This window comes from Anopheles stephensi, chromosome 3 (genome assembly GCF_013141755.1).
Source record: "Anopheles stephensi strain Indian chromosome 3, UCI_ANSTEP_V1.0, whole genome shotgun sequence".
NCBI classification, from domain to species: Eukaryota; Metazoa; Arthropoda; class Insecta; order Diptera; family Culicidae; genus Anopheles; species Anopheles stephensi.
Genome location: NC_050203.1, coordinates 33,707,795 through 33,725,189, shown reverse-complemented (window position 1 = coordinate 33,725,189; position 17,395 = coordinate 33,707,795). Strand labels below are relative to the sequence as shown.

At 41.7% G+C, this 17,395-nt stretch overlaps 1 protein-coding gene across 2 annotated transcripts in view; it reads right to left on the bottom strand.

Annotated features, from left to right (window-relative positions):
* LOC118509603 overlaps positions 1-17,395 on the bottom strand; it is a 173,117-nt gene that overhangs the window by 94,554 nt on the left and 61,168 nt on the right. The window lies entirely within an intron of this gene.

Sequence of the window (17,395 nt, the reverse complement as noted above, 5' to 3'; positions counted from 1 at the left end):
CGTTCCCATGGGTTCTGTTTTTTTTGTGCTGCTGTAATTGCTGATGTGTAAGATTATGTACGTTAGTGTCGTTAAACCGTTCAAAAGTGCAGCAGTTAGTTGGCCACGAAAGACGTCAACGACAAGAAATTAGCCATCTTAAGGAGGCATTCGGAGGAAGGGATTTCTTTGACGAATTGAAGCTTTTAAAGGTGACATGTGTTCGGAGAGCGTTACATAAAAATTGTGATAAATGTCTCATGACCGTTAATTAATCTTCTTACGATTAGAGTAAAAAGTCGTTGAGAGCATATTGTTTAATGTATTTTAAATTTCAAAGAGAATTCTTCAAGAATGAGTTCTCGTTCTTGGTAGATCTCAGATCTTAGAGGTTCAGAGAGAATTCGCTTCACCCAAAGAAACGATAAGTACATGAGCCCTTAAACAAACAAACAAAAAAACCCCAACGATTTATCCAACTCGCTCAAGAAAAGAAACGCCTTAATGATCCTGTTGTTTTTGCTCACTGTGCTAAATAAACAACACGCCGCTACCAGACTTGTGTTGAGACCATTGTTCACAGCCAACGTTTTTACTCCCCCCCTTTTTTTTACACCGCTCTTCCACTTCCCCAGCCGTTGGCGGACAATAATGATTGTTATCCTGTTCCTGTGGTCGTTTCTTCCATGTTCCGGTTAGTCTCGACTTTCAGCTTAACACCCGTTCGGCGCTTCCCATCGGCTAATAACCCCGGGCACCATCCTGCTCAGTGACCTGCCAGGCTGCTGGCCGCTGGCACGTACGCAACATTTGCAACAGCTGTGGCCGGCTGTTGGCAAAGGAAATCGATAGTTTATCACACATCATTAATCACAAACAGCGCTCCCTCCCGCTCGCTCTCTCGGGACCGTGTGCGGTGGGAGGTTTAAGGGCTGGAAAAATGGTTTGGTAGTTGTGGGAAAAGTGCGCAGCCGAAGGGTAGGGGTCTTTGTTTTAAAATTCGTAAAGTGTTGTGCCAAGTGCTTAAAGCTTAAATGGGGCTTGGTAGGTTTTGGTTTGATTTTGGTGACTGGAGCATGGAGCGTGGAGAGTTTTTTTTTCAAATGTTCTAGGAGTAATGATTCGCAATTGATTCATGCTAATGAAATTTTTGAGCAGTTGATTTTCTATTATGAAGAAATATCTGTTATTTTAAACGAGAAGGACGAGAATAATGGTAACATCACTTCATTGTTCTAAGCTTGGCTTTCCATAAGAATAAGTTGAGAAAAATGATATAAAAGGTAAGTTAAGTAAGATTACCAATTGCTTCGGCCAGCAATCATATGAGCTGGCCATCATATGTCTGTTGTTCAACATCTCAGGAAATATTACAATGAAAAGGCCTCTGGGAAAATAGGGCGCAAAGAATCTTCACAAAACTAAATTCAGATCCTGTGAAGAGCTGGAGGTGAAGACTATTCAGAGTTCAATCATCTTAATAAAGTATTGCTCAATCGACAGGTATCATCAAGATGGAGATTAGTAAATAGTTCGGACAGCTTGGATAGATTGTTTCACCTGTTTAGTCGTCCAACATTTCACCTTTCTTAAGCCAAGAGTGATCTCCGAAAAAGGAATTAATGCTGTGTTAAGTGTAAGGCTGGTAGGAGGCATTCTCTATATAAATCACTCTTTCTAGGAACGAAGCTTAGTCTTTGTATGACACATAGAACCTCAGCCCCCGTAAAAGCTTCTAGGAGCAACATTATGCTAAAAGCTGACGAAACAGACCATTAATACGCTGCGTTGGAGAGGAAAATGGCCAGAGAAATTTTGCTGTCTTTGTGGAAAGATTATGGATTATGACTTACTGTTCAGCGAATAAGTCTGAATAGGTTCTAGTAAACAACAAGAGAATCATAATAAATCAGGTCTGGGCATAGCAATATAAATCAATTCATTTTGTGATCGTTAAGTCTGTAGCTGTTCAATGTTTGTGGTAAAAAGAACAATAAACTATTTAATTTAAATTTTTTAAAGACTTTTTACCTTTTCTTTGCTGTATTTTGATTAAATTGTGGGTGAATAATAAGCGATTTTTATCTTTTTGGGGTATCAACAAGTATTTGGGGTGGTCCGGATGGGTTTTGAACCCCTGTGGCTCTGCCGTGAGAAAACCGACGCAGCTGTCCGCCACTAAGCCAATACAGGGTTTTTCAGTTGATAAGGCAATAGCATCGATTTTTATTGTACGCTCCTTAGATGAAATGGCATTCTTAGCTAAGTGATACGGAAACGACTTTAGATGATAGGGAAATTAAACACCTTTTATTGTGATGTCCTCAGATGATATTCTAGTAGCCGTATAGTAGCCGTTGATATTGCACGCACTTACCCGAACGCTGAAAGGACGCGTACAATATCAACGGCTACTATGAGAGTATCATCTGAGGACATTACAATAAAAGGTAATTAAACTAGCTTTGCTTACCATTTCATCTAAGGAGCCTGTCATATAAATGGATGCTATTGCCTTACCAACTCGAAAAAACCCTCAAAAATCGAAAAAATCCTGCAAGTAACTGCAACATGTATAATCGCAGTACATATCCCTTTGAGACATGGACGCAGTCAAAAGCTGTAAATTTCGGACAACCACATTCAATGTTGCTCAGGAAGAATTGTGTTCCCGTGTACAGAGTAGGTCAGTAAGAAAGGCTCCAAAATTACAAACTCCATAAGCTGTCCAGTGATTTTTCGATTTTGCTACTAATCAGACCCGTCAGATAGCCAATTCATATTGTTAACGCTGCTTTACTGCAAATGCAAATGCATTTCAGTATGGACCACATAGTGTTTATAATCCACAATCTCTAGAATGACCATATCTCCTCAAAAATATTTGATACTCTTAAAAATTGTTGCGTAAGCATTCATTAGAAGAATTTATGAGACATTCCATTCGTCGATGCCATACGATTCATACAGTAGAGCTAGGCACCAAATTCCGAAGCGTCTCCGTGGCGAGTATCAATAAACTTAATATGCTATCGAATAGCCATCATAACCTAAAGGTTGTTATGCAAAAAAGGAGAGTAAACAGAGGAAGTGTTAGAATTTTGAAACAAAAACAGGATTGATCCTCGAAGTTAACGCTCAGAAAAATACTCAGAGCTAGAGAAAGCGTTGGGAATAGTAATAAAAAAAGCATTCTGCCCAAATTTTCTAAACCCACCCGAAGCCAACATCACGTCAAACGGGTTGATAGTTGATTTATGTGATGCTAAAACGATATTTAAATTTTAGAACAAAGCATCTCCATTTCATTGGCACTTCGTCTAACCATTTAACCACGCAGCATAAAACTCGGGGCACGGACACGTTCCAGTGGTTAAGCCACCGGCATGCGCGCGCGTGTGGAAAACTGGTACGATAATATTTTATTGTACCGCTCACCCCGGCACACGGTAACTGTACGGTTGTATGTAAGGTACAGAAAAAAGCCTGCCTCATACAATACCAAAGTAAAGCTCAGATGTAAAGCCGACCAACGATCGACCACACTGCCACGAGGTTTTTTGTGTTTCTTTGCTGCCGTTAAAAGGGGCAGTGGCATTTTTCCACCCGCCGGTTAGGAAAAATCAAACGAACCACACCAACGTCGGGTGGTCAAAATTGTTGTTAATGGCGGAAGGCTCGAGCACGAAAGGTGTGTTAAAACCGTAAACGCTTGAGCTCGGTGTTGCCGTTAACGAACGGGTTGGGAGAAGAAGGAGAAAAAAAAACCGGCCACCCAAGTTATTCCCCCCAGGGATTACACAGCACAAGGGAATTTCACAATTGTTGTGCGGCCATGTATGTGTGTGTGTGCCTGCCGGTGATTTTTGAACAGAGCGTTTTTTTTGTACTTCTTCCGTTTGTTGCCGTCACACGTTTCCCGAATGCAAAACATGTTCATATGCCAGCCACAATGTTTCACCTGACGGTGCAATAACAGGCGATGGGTCTGTGTGTGTGTGTGTGGGAGCGTTTTTATTCGCATGTCGTTATCGGGAAATGGAGCAGAGCGCTGGGGGGTTCCGCAGTAAAGAGCAGGAACGTGTTTCCGGGCCCTGAGTGTCCGGGACGAAAAGCAAAGAGTTTACGCACCCCAAAATAGGAGTCGGGTGAATAAAAAAGGGAGGCAACCATTTCACCACGTACATTATAGTTCCTCGTCGGGAGCTGTTTTTTTTTTGTGTGTGTATGTTTATTCTTGCTGGCTTGCTGGTTCCAGGACTTCCATTTTATTTTCACTCCCGAAAAACCACCTCCCATTGGTTGGGTTTTGAATTTTGTTTGAATTTTGATCCAAAAAAGCATCAAAGCGATCGGAGGTTTGATGGTCGAAAAGGGGTGGCACAATAATCGAGCAGGTCCTGTTCGAAAGGTTAACGAACACCTTTTGTCTAGCCAAAACACATATGAGATATGTTATGTTTGAACCTCCCCGGCCCGGGAATCGATATCGGGTCGCAAAAGATCGGGGCAAAAGGCCAACCTCGAAAAAGCAAATCTCGAATGATCGAACTCCGGAAAAGCTGAACTGAAAACCGAACCGAACTACGAGCCAAAACTGATGGGTTCGGCCTAGGCTGGGATGGAAAAATATATTTTTATTTTATCCAACCGCCCGGTCCGAAGCATGTGTTCCCTCCTTGCATCCATCCATCAAACTCTAACTGACACAGGATTCGATCCATGTCCAAGTTTTGTTTGGTTAGGGGTAATACACGGGCTTTGGGAGGCTTCAAATTCTGGCCGCTTTTCCATTATCTGATTAGATCGAAATTGTGTCCCTCAGTATGGTGCAAGTTACGTTTGTGATTGAACAGTTTTTTTTCGAATTGAATGCGGATGTTCCGGCTGGGATGTTCTCTAGCTTAGCAGCAAGGGAAGAGTGGTTAGATTAAGCGAATGTGACATTGATGACTCGTTGTACTTACACTTCGCATGTTTAAAGGTTTTGTATTTTTCGTAGTAAAATATTGTCATTTTTATGTGCTTTTTATTTACCTATTGTGAAATTCACTGCGAAATTCCAAAGATCTGATCGAGTAAGACAGACGAAATAATACATCTGAGACTTTGTTGCTGCTCTCAAAATCAAATCCTCACTTAAATGTGTTATTTTTTTGTTAAATTAATAAAACATTTTGTTGAAAATTTGAGTTCTATGAGGAGCATAAACACAACCGAGCGCACCCGAGATAACGTGTCTTTTCACAGTTTGGATAAGGGAACTTCTCCCAACCAAAGTGAATGGAGTGAATTATCTATAAATTAGTCCTAAAAATTATGGCCAGGGCTTTTTCAAATAATTTAATAAGGAGCTTAAACAATGTTATAAAACATTCCTCACAAAAATTAAATTAAAAAAGCAAAGAAAGCAATAAAAATGCTGTCAGTGTTGAGCATCCATTTGGCTGTTTATGGCTATCGATGATAAAATAGAGAGCATTTAGTCGATGTACGTCTTTGCTATATGGCATCAGGTATCATTAATAACAGCTCGTGTTATTCTAACAAAGCATTTAAATTGTTTAAACATTTTTTGGACGGTTGGCTGCATTGCATGTCTTCCTTGTCTTCTTGTATTGGGGCCCTAATAAGTAATGGCGATCGTCAAATGCAGCAAAGCACATGGATATAGGGGACGTGGTAGACTCTAGCTTAGGTGGATAGATGATGCGGACGAATTCAAAATAGTCGAAGCTAGACCATCAGCTGTATTGAAGTCTTCTGCAGCAGTGGTTTGGCTTCAACATGGCTTCGCAGGGTCCCTGTTAAATTAGACTATCTCCGTTTGTCATGATAAATTCAATCGCAATACTAACTGGAAGCTATTCTTCACTGCTATCAAATCACTTACGTCACTATCCGTTAATTGAACAATTAGCTGTCGATGCTTCGGCGTTTCTCGAGCACTGCAGCAGAGATTTTTTTTTGCTCCCAACATGCTGTCAGTTACTGTCAATAAAAGCTGTCAGCTAAAATCTATGTGCCGTTCTCCCTTAATCTGGTGGCCGAGGCGATAGTGGCGCTGGTCTTCACGCTGGATATGTAGCTATGAGTAAAATGAGACGCCAGAAATGGCAGACTGAGACCTCTTGAGGTTTTAGAGCCAAATAAGAAGAGCTTCACTCTAACAAAAAGAACCATAAAAGTAAATTATTTCCTATGTTAATAACTTAAAATAATAATTTTCCACCTATCTTAGATCCTCAACTCTTTCTTGAATGATTTCGCGATAGAAGGATTATTTACAGATAAAGGTTGCAGCCGTTAGATGATTGCTATACTTAAATCTAACAACCAAGTTAAAATAACAAAACTTATCTCAGACTACAAAAGCTGATGTAAATTGAGATTAGAACGAGTGCAATTCATTCTTCCCCAGCCCAGCCCTGCAAACGGATGGCGAAAGAAAAACAATCCGAATATCTTTATTACAATATGAGAAAATATGGCACGTGTCGTTCCTTTTTACATGTGTCCGGAGTTGCGCGACTTTCCCGAAAAGTAATATGATATCTTTCGCTCCCATGGCTTTCTGCAGAACAAATATTTCCGTAGTCGCAACACATAAAACAAAACAAACTGAAATCACCCTACGAAGCAAATAAGCAATGGTTTATTCGTTCCCTTCCTCTCCTTTGTCGTTCCCATCGTCTGGTTCTGCGCCTTGGTTCCTCCATACTGGTGATGGAATTTTGAATGGGAAACACAAATTATGCTAACTTTTTCCCATCACATTGCAAACGTCGCTTTCCAGTGGTGGGTGGTGGTGAACTCGAAGCCCTGACGAGAAGATATCATCAATTTGCCCAGCCGAGAAGCTGTTGTGCCACTGTTGTCAGCTTTCGAATTGAAGCAAAAGGTTGCAATACAAAGCGCAAGCATCCCGGTCCGACCATGTGCGCGGCTTCTGTCGACTTGAAGCAATCAAAATCTCATTGCTCAGTCAAGCACGTAATGGAATGGTGTACGGAACGGAAAGAAGGAAGACGCTCGAGACGGTGCTCATCCCCCAAAATCCGATCCATTCTCCAGCGGCTGTGGTAGGTTGCGGTGTGCGCTGACAATCCATGGGATGAGAGATTCATTGCAGGAAGCGCTTTTGGTGTAGTATATTTTATTGCCTTTCTGTAGAAGCACACAACTGGCCCGCTGCTTAGTCGATCTCCGGCAGTAGCTTCAAAGCGCTTTCGCGACTCGACTGGAAGGATACTGAGCTAAGCGTCAAGAAAGCAAAGGAATCGGCGCATAAACAGTCCCTCACACACACACACAGCCACTCCGGCGCTAGGACACGATCCGAAGATCAACAAAGGCAAGCTAAATCGGAAAAGAAAGCGAACCAGAGCGGCAGAACTGTCGAATCGAACTCGCTCGATTGCGCCACGGTTCGCTTGAGTGAGTGGGAACCGGGAACGAGTTCGTCTGTTTGCTAACCGTTTCCAGTATATCTTCAGGGAACGCGGCCTGATTCAGGGCTCGCAATCATCTGCCGTGCGTTTATCCCTGCTCCCGGGAATGCTGCGACGGCTGACACAGACAACAAACTCAAACTGGCTCATTGTTGGATTATTTAACTTTCGAAACACCGCATAGGAGGACATCGTCAACGCCATAAGGGCAATACCGGCACTAGGGCCGAACCGTTGCATCGCCAAACACCAAACCTTACGAACAGACGAGCAAATACTGTGTGTTTGAAAGTGTGTTTGAATGGACGTCAAAGAGAGCAATGCGTGTGCATGTGTGTGTGTGTGTGTGTTTACTTACACTTGTTTTGTAATGGCGCACGCCCGCGCGAATATGCTTGGCCTGGGCGCGGCCCCATAAATCACGTGAAGTGAACTAATTTACTTTGGAGATTTGGTGCGAAAATTGGGGCTTTGGATTGTTTAGAACGAATGGGTTTTTATTTTCGATACACTTGTTTGGCTTCATTCGGGAGAAATATTTGATGGAAATTTATAAAACATAGGATATTTGGCCTAGCTACGATATCGGTTGGGATTTTGGTAGAAATTATTATAAATGTCTGGTCCTCTGTTGTCAGTTAACAATTGGGCATTCGTTAAGGTACTAGCTCAATTTTTAAATGAAACACCAATTTTTAAAAGACGTCAAATTTTAGGTTAAAAGCTTCAAAAGTTTGTAGCTGAGATTCCTGATATCGTCCAATGATAACTTTAAGCTTTTATTTAAAAATACTTAAAAGTCTTGTACGCTGAAAAGAAGACTGACTGTCCTACCAAATAATAGATGTTCCCTTTGAAATAAAAAAAGATGGTTCTAAGACACTAAGACAAGATACCTTAATATAAACAGGAAAACGTTGCCCATGAGAGCTCGATATCAGCTACACTTACGATCCCTGACCACCAGCCTCGGCACACAACCGTGATCGTTGCTCGATAGCCGACGGTCAATTTCGACATCGAACAGGTGGCTGCGTCCTTTGGTGCAACTTAGGCTTTAGTCTCTCAACATAAGGTATGGAAGAAAAACAACCACGATATAGAACACGCAACCGCATTTCTCATGACAGAGAATGGGCTATGTTTCCTATACATCGTTTCTTAATAATTCATGGAGCTTCTTGTCTCAAAACTGGTTTACAAACGCATATTATACATTCGGTAAAGCTATATCAAGCATTCTTTGAAGTTCATCCCTTATTGTTAATTCTTTATTTCACCTATTAAATTGGTAATTGGATGGTTGTTCTTAGGACCATCAGTAGATTAATTTATGAGTAGGGTTTAAACAATTATTAGCACAATTTTGAGTACAAAAACGATAGTACAAAAGCAGTCTGATCCCATGACCATGTGTTTTCGCCCTTACACATCAGTAATCTAATACATTGCTCATGAAGACCGGTTGCCTTTAGTATGAATCCTGACCAAAAAATGGAGGAAGACATGATGTACCTGATTACTGTGGGATGGTTTGGTTGAAAAGCGTTGTATTATATGCATGGTTCGAAACATCTACTGATCTGCTAATCCATCTCATCCTAGGCCCCCTGAGTGATGAACACAGGGCCCAGAAACAGGGCTGACGAATGTTAGGTTGGCTAATGATTCGCTGTTTGAATTATAATTCTGACCATTCGATGTTCTATGGTAAGTTCACGAATGCAAGTCAAGCTATTCGGACTGAAGACTTCTAATCCGATGATTTTACAAGAGGGACTTATGCTTCCAAATACTAACCAAGAGGTTAAGACAGTCATAGTGGCCCTTCGAAATCCTGTTTAAAATCGGTGTAAATTTCTTGTTATGACCAGTTTTTAGTCTAATGTCGGGTCTCATTTCGATTATCTTGCATATTTTAAGTATGGTTTTATCATTTGCTTACCTATGACATCCTTCTATGACAATATTGCGACTAACCGTAATGGTAAAAGTAAAAATAAACTAATTATTTTCCTGTTTGCAGAAAAGCAATTTACAGAGTTGGAAGTTGTTCAGTAATTTACCGAATTTTGTTTCGTAAATTGACTTCGACTGCTTACTCAACATTTTTATAGATTTCTCCCGTTTATAGACAAGCACAAAAGAACGGGAAAAAACTTTCACCTCATCACATCAGACGCTTAGATTCTGCAGCCTGCAAACCAGGAACTGTAACCTGTCATCACCTGAGCCCTGGCCGATTGTTCGTTGGGCCCCATTTGCAGTGATAAATATCGTGTAACGCTTACGTCCAACTTTGCTGCAAGGGAAATTCATCTCCTCATTACATTAACTCCCACAGCATCCTACAGCACACGCAACACGCCGCACTGCATCGCTTATCTTCATTCTCCACACTTTGTTAGCAGCGTTACGGACGCAAGGATGATATCTTGCCCGTACACAGGTGCACCCAAAAAGGATGAGTCGGAACAAAACGAGGGCCGTGTGTGTCGGCAACAGAATGCGTTTCCCTTTGGAGAGCATAAATTTGCATTCAATCTCCCTTTACGCTCTCACATCTTCCGGCGTCTGCTTACAAATTCTGGATGAAGTTGAGTATTTCTGTCGTTTTTTCTGCAATATTCTGAAGCTCTTTCTTTTCCTAGCAAAGAAAACTGTAGGTAACACATAACTAAAAGGGAAGCTACCAGCCAGATGGTCCCTTGCGCCGTGTGCGCAGTGAGACTGATGCGTTATCGCATCTGTTACGAACATGGTTCAAAAAACCCGTACTCTCCACTGTCTGTAGATTGATGTGCTTACGGGAAGAAGAGTAGGTTCCCGTACCAGAACCTGTGGATTGTGTATCTATTACGGGGAAAAAAAAGGTTTTCACTCTCTTTGTAGACTTTTTTCTGTTTTTGAATTTTAATAAATCAGCTACGATAAACTAATCTGTGAAGTAACATTGCATGAGACCACCATAAGACGCCGGATGCGATGTCTATGTACAAGGCACCAACGAACAGCACCAGCCGTTTGATGTTCGACAGTGGTCAGATTACAAGCGCCTGTGCCTGGGGAGACGGTGAATGGTTGGATTTACTGCAGAAGAGAGTTAGTCAGTGAGCAAGTTCTTGGGCCGGAATTAATTGGCTGCCGTTCACCAGCCCAAAGTTTAGGATTAAATTTCTAAAAAAGCCGACAAAAACATAGGTTTAGGAAGCCGTTTTCGGGCAGTATCAAACTATAGCATGGTGGAGTGAGTTTATTCATTGAACTGCACCATAAAATGCTGTTAAACATGTAGTTTATGGTGCTGTTAAAAAGTGGAGCTCCTGCCGTTGAGGGAAAACTTAAAAATGTTACCAATAACAGCTCGATTTCGATGGAAAGAATATCTCCGGTTAAGACAGCCCCCCCCCGGATCGGTTCTGGGGGGCCGGGAAAAAGTTAATTTTCCTTCTGCCAATTTCCGGGGTCGTGCTGGGCCGGATGGAAGAAACCAGCTGACGGCCCACCGACCATCAAATTGCTCTCGGTAGAAACTTCCCTTATCGGTTCAATTTCATCGTTGTGCAAAATTGTTGCCCAACTTGCCCGGTTTCACTGCTCCACTTCCGCCGTTCCCGACGCCCTAGCCATCCTTAGCTCATCTCATCTTTGCCGACGCCAATTTTCTAATTTTCAACCCACCATTTACGAGGATATAGGCGCACCCCGGGGAAAGTAATGGTAGGTAAGCAAAAAGTGTAAAGTTTTGAAAGGATACTTCGTCCTTCACCGGGGCACCACTAGCACAGTCGCTTTAGTGTGCGAGTGGCAGTAGTTGCACAGCTGGAACAACCGGGTGGAGCACAATATCCTCAAGCATCAAGATCTCATCGTGCCAGCGTGAAGGGTGACAATCATTTCGTAATATCCACCCATATCTGAAATTGAGCGTTCGCTCGCCCATTGTCTTTTACCGACCCACGGGTACGGTTGAACTACTTTGAGGTAGTTCAATCGCACTGCTCGCAAAACCCGTCGAGCGATGAAGGGGCCTGAGCTATTGCAGTTCGAAACTAAAAGTTGAAGTAGCTGCGCAAGGAGCGATGATCGCGGAAGGAAATGTTTAATTTATTCTCATTTTGTAAAACCAACCCCGGATAGCGGTGGCTTCTCCTCTACGTCGTTGGGCGGGCGACAAATATCTTCACCGTTTACCGATTCCAGAATGATTTCTACCGACTGCGGCCCAGTTCTGCTCATCGTTTTGCGAAGGTAAGGAAAGATCTGCTGCTTTTGTTCACGTGTTTCCTTCGTTCGTTCGGGCAGGTGTTCCTTGAGTCGTTGTTCAAGGATTTGACTTCGATCTTCACTTTTAATTACTTGTTTCCGGTACGGTTCCCGGTCGCTCAATGTTTCGCTCGCTGGAGGGGGGGGGGGGGGCAAACTTTAAATTAGTCATAAAATTTTATTGTCAAAGTTTGGAGCTTCTCAATTTTGATGCCAGGGAGAAGGATGTTCAAGCCGCACCGGGGGCTGTCAGTGGGTCATTTTGACATTGATTTGATGTAATGGGGTAGCTTATTCTTTTTGCAGCAAATTTTGATCGTATCGGATGGGGTTATAAGCAGGGAAGGAAAATGTGTGTTGTTAGATGGAGATAAGGAAGAAAACTATGGCGGAGCAGTGAAACATAAAACGGAAGCTTGATTAGTTTTGCTAATAAATTTGTTCTATTTTAAAAATGATGCTGAAGTTGTAAGAAAATACGAGAAAGGGCGCTCGTGTGACAAAATACTAGTAGAATGAGATAGCCGTGTCAAATAGACCAGTTGATCAGTGTCGATCAGTGATGTCAAACTCATTTTGACTTTTTGGCTGAAGTAAGCCATTAAAAACGCACTCAAAAAAACTCTCGACTCTCAACAAAAATAGTGGAATTTTGTTGTCATATTTCAGCAACCGTAAGAGTCGTCGAATGTTGGTTTTCGGTTGAACTCCAAGATAGACACCAAATAAAGGGGGTCTGGTGACACTCTGCGCCTTGTGCCAATATCAGCAAATTAAATTGATTACTTTTCTTTCCATCCAGAAATGAGGCTTGGTCGACTTATTTATTAGGCTTTATGAGGTTTTTGGACTGCTTAAATAATCGTCGATGCCACTCTAGCGCCGTCGTCTGCTACTCCATTATCCTGATCGTTTGGCAAGCGTATCAACACCATCACTCCATTTCATTATGGACCTATCACGACTTACTATGTGGACAATCTTAAAAAATTTTAGGGGCTGGGTCGTTCGGTGTCATTCCCATGACATGACCAGCTCACCAGAGCTTGGTGATCGTTACTCGCTATACGTAGAGATTTTCCATTGAGTCTTGGGCAGAGTTTTTGTTTCAACAACGTATGTAAAAAAATTCTAAATAATGTTCATATTACCAGGACATCAATTGTTCTATACAGTCTTAGCTTCATCCGTCTGGCGGTATCAAGACTGGTAATCTTGGGCTGTAAAGTTTTCTATCTGCTCTAAATCCTAATCAATAAATAATAAATCATCAGCCTCTGGGTTAATTGTATCTTATATTCATGCATATGTTTAGGCAAAGGCATAATATAATTCTTTATTGAAATTTGGGAAAAATATGAATAATGATGATCTAATTTACCACGAGAAGTTTTAATTGACCGTCAAAGTTGAGTTTACAAAACCGTCCGCTGAAAAACTAACTTTCCAATAGATCATATCCACCAATACCATATCTTAGATATTATAGACCGTGTCTTAGACCAAGAATTGCAATACCAAAAGATTGTGATTCATTTGTCGGGTTAAAATGGTAGAGTTTTTTAAATATTTTATGTTTTTGTTCCTTTTCGGAAACTTTTACAGTTGCAGTAAATTTCATTGGACATTTAAAAAGAACAGCAAGTAGTCAAGTTTAAGTTTAGTTTCAAGAACTCTCAGCTCTCCTAGTTTGTACCGCTACTGAAGCAAGTATTTCACAAACAATAATTAATGGTATGGATTTTAAGGTTCCATTTATCAAGTCGCAGTGTCTTCAATTAATAAAGTTTTACACGATACGCGCAACCCACAAGAAAGCTGCTGATAAACATCGAAGTTGTGCTAGACATTTTAATATCAGCTCCTGTCCAATCATGGCACCAACAGCAGAACATCATGGCTACCATTTCTTGCCAAAACGACCTCCCCGAAGGAAGTCATCAAAAACATGAACGCGTTCTTGTCATTCAAACTTACACACTCCTCGTCGCCAGGCCTAGCCTACAGTTACAGCCCGAGAACTAGAACGCCGATGCCCCGAAGGTTTGTAGACGCTGTCATCGATGTGACAGTTGACTGAGCATTTCTTACTCCAGTCACCGGTCCGCCACACGCGCCAGAGGGTGTGTGCGTGCCATAATTATGATTAACAATTGTCACGCTGGTGACCGTCAAACCAAAAGCCTCGAGTTGTGTGTGTGTTTGTGTGTGTGTGTGGTAATATTCCTTATCGCTCAGTCACACCATAAATCCAACAGCGGTGGATGGAGTGGGAAAATAATTTTAGCCATCACAACACCCACCATTGGTGGAACTAAAGCACCCACTCCCCAGCGCTTTCCTCGACCTCGGTCCTCCTTTGGTTGAAGCGGAAAATGAGAACAGTGACGAAGGTTTGTCATTTTCATTCGCCATCGTAGCGGTGTCGCCCGTGGGGTTGGGTTGCCTGATTAAAGGATCGAGTTGGAGCTGTCTGGTCTGTGTTGCGTACGCGCTTTTGCTAATGTTGCTTCAACGGATTGTAGCGCGGCTAAAATCATTACCATCATTATGCTGCTGTTTTCACTGATTTTTTTGTGTGTGTTCATGTTGTTGTGTCTTGTTCATGGCGTCGCGTTTTGGGGACAATAAATGATGTACCTTCGGATTAATGGGACCACCCTAAGCAAGCTTGGGAGGGATGGTAAAGCGCTGGGTTTCATTAGGGACATAAGTTGTGTTTTGATGCTTGGTGCTTAAAATTATAGAGGTATTTTTATGTGTTTAGTATGTTGTATTTTTTCTTTCGATGGATGGTGCTAGAGATAACGCCGTGATGGATGTCTTCCAATTAAATATAATTGATTTAATTGTAGGCATCCAAGAAACGTGCTTATTGTGATGTTTTTGCTCTAGTTAAGCATAAGAAGTGTTGACTTTTCTTTTGATTTAGATTTTTTTAAAGAGCTTTAATTGATTTTCGAATATTCTTTTTCCTTGAGCACTAGAATCTCGAGAGGTCTCGGATTGCCATTTTCTGGATTTCTGTGACTTGATTGTACCCATAGCAAGGTAGTCAGTCAGCGATTTTAGAATATGAATATAAAAATTCAGGAAAATGCGATAGAACTCACCGTTGAATTACAAAGTAAGGATAAAAAATCAAAAACCAGATAACCCCTGATATCCTGAACGATCCTGAAGCTAAGCGTAGGTAAGTAACTTATCCTTTTCAAAAGAGGTTCGAACACAGTCAGTTTGCAAATTAGAACCTGATCAGAAATGACTATTAATAGCAATGAAAGCTCCAGTATTTACATACGCCTCTTAGTGAGGGACTTTGTCCAAAACCCTGTTAGCCGAAGGATATTTGGCCTCGCATGCGAGGAAGCTCAATGGAGGAGCCACTTCAACGACGATCTCTATGAGCTGTACGATGATCTAACCATCGTGCAGCGAAATAAGCTCGACAGGTTCCGGTGGGCTGGTCATGTCATGTGAATGACACCGGACGAAAGTCCTTTTAGGCCGTCCGCTTAGACAGATAAATTGTTTATTTATAGATGCTGTGGATATCTGGGACTTCTTTCGCCCCAATCATCTTGGACAGAGGAGGCGTGCAGGCCAAAATTGAGATGGAATGATGGCCCAGTAGTAGATACGGCAGCCGCGCTAATCTTCACGCAGGAAGACCTAGGTTCAAATCACATCTGTACCGTTCCTCCGCACCGTTGAGAGGGCTGACTATCCAACTGCGTGGTGTCATGAGGTCTAGTAAGCCAGAAATGGCAGGCATGACACTAAGAGGTCGTCACACACTCACTTTAGAACATTAGTACTAGTTGTTCTGTCATTCAAACTACAGTTCAATGCACTGTATTGGTGTTAGGCCGTTGTGTCAAGGCCAGCGCATTCATCGCTTCAGCCACTGGATCACCTCAAGCTATCAAGTAAAACTCAATAAATAGTTTATACTGGAGTGCTTCTTCAATTCAGTTGTTAATATGATTGTAAGATTAACATATGGATGTATGATTCCCGGACGCAGAAGGCCCCCGAGGCTATCCGGTTCCGTGAAGAATCAAATCAAGGAAGCCAGTAATGATAGGATCTTCCGAGGCTTTACAGCCAACGATGAAGAGAAAGAAGATGCTATGTGCCTCTTTCATCACGTACCGCATAGAAAGTTCTAGAGTATACCTGGAATTTATATTTGTAAGCTAATGTAATTTATTGACGTGAATTCCAGCACAATAGGTGTGCTAGAATATCAAACAATTATAAAATATTGTGATTAATTACAGTTATCTCTACCTAGAGCAAGTTACTGCTCGTTACATCAGCTTCAACATCACAGCTTCACATGATTTTTCTGTATATTTTGTACCGATCACATTTGTCTTCTATGTGTTTTTGATAGGCCAATCTTTAAAGTTACTTATAATTTTCTATTTTGAAAAAAATAATCAAAATTTCAATCAAATATTGGGCAAGGGAATAACTTAGCACAAACAGCTTTCGATTATTATCAAGTTTTGCTTTTAAAGTGTAGATAAACAGAAGGTGCTCCTTATGCTTCTTTGTTTGAATGTTTTTCAGTAATATTCTAAAATTTTGTTTGGAAAAAATTGTGTCGAAATCTTCAGCAGAACAGCAGCTCTCAGCAGACACATTTGAGGGCAGATTGCTCTATGCAAGCAATGTAGAACATTTATTTAACTCGTAAAACAATGCAAAATTCTCTAGAACTGTTGATATACTGTTTTTTGAATTCTTTTTGCTTTTAATGAGCTACTTGCTCATTAAATCCCTCCTAGCAGAGACAAAACAATTTGTTTCCAGGAACAACTTGTTTTCGTTGACATTCTCTCCTAATGATCATTTTGGATTTTTATTTTATCTTTCCATTTTTACACAACAAAGCACTGCACCAACATTTCCCAACGTAAATAATCGATCTTCATAGCGCCACTATTATTTTTCCTTTCGAAAACATTGTCTTGAATGCGCTCCACATCTCTTTCGCACAGTGTCAACATCTTGCCGATTGTTGCTTTAATTTAATTACCTCCGATACCCATTAGCCACGATCCAGCTCCGAGCTCCAGAACCGACCCGGGAGCTTTTCAACAGCTCTTTGTTCCCCGGCGCGAATATCATTATCAAGTCACACGGTGTGCTTGAACTGCCTGCTCGTCGCGCTTCGGGCTCCGCACAGGTTCAATGGCGAACAGTTTCAAAATCAATTAAAATTATCAACAGAACAGCTTCCCATCATCATCATCACCGCCATCGGCGGTAGAACCCCTCACGCGATCGCTCAAATCCGTGACACAGACAGCGTCCATTGCATCACAGGCAATGTCACCGTGGAGGCCGTCGCGTTCGGGATTTGTGTGCGGATTTGAAATGGGATTAAAATATGCCACACGGTATGCCACACCGTACACCAGTGAGGATTCACAGATCCGGTGGTCTTCTGGGCGTCAGCCGTCCGGAAGAATGGGAAGCTTCCGTAGCACAGAGCTTAATTTAAAGTGTTTAATCACATTAAGTCAAAAAGTGCGAACGCAGCTTTTCGGCATAATCAGATGTGATGACACATAGATTGATGAGTTCTGTGGCAGTTGGTTAACGCAATGGTTGGCATTGAAGGACACCCTTCAGAACTACTGGGTAAACTATAGTATTCTTACTTTATTTTAGTGTGCTTAAAGCAT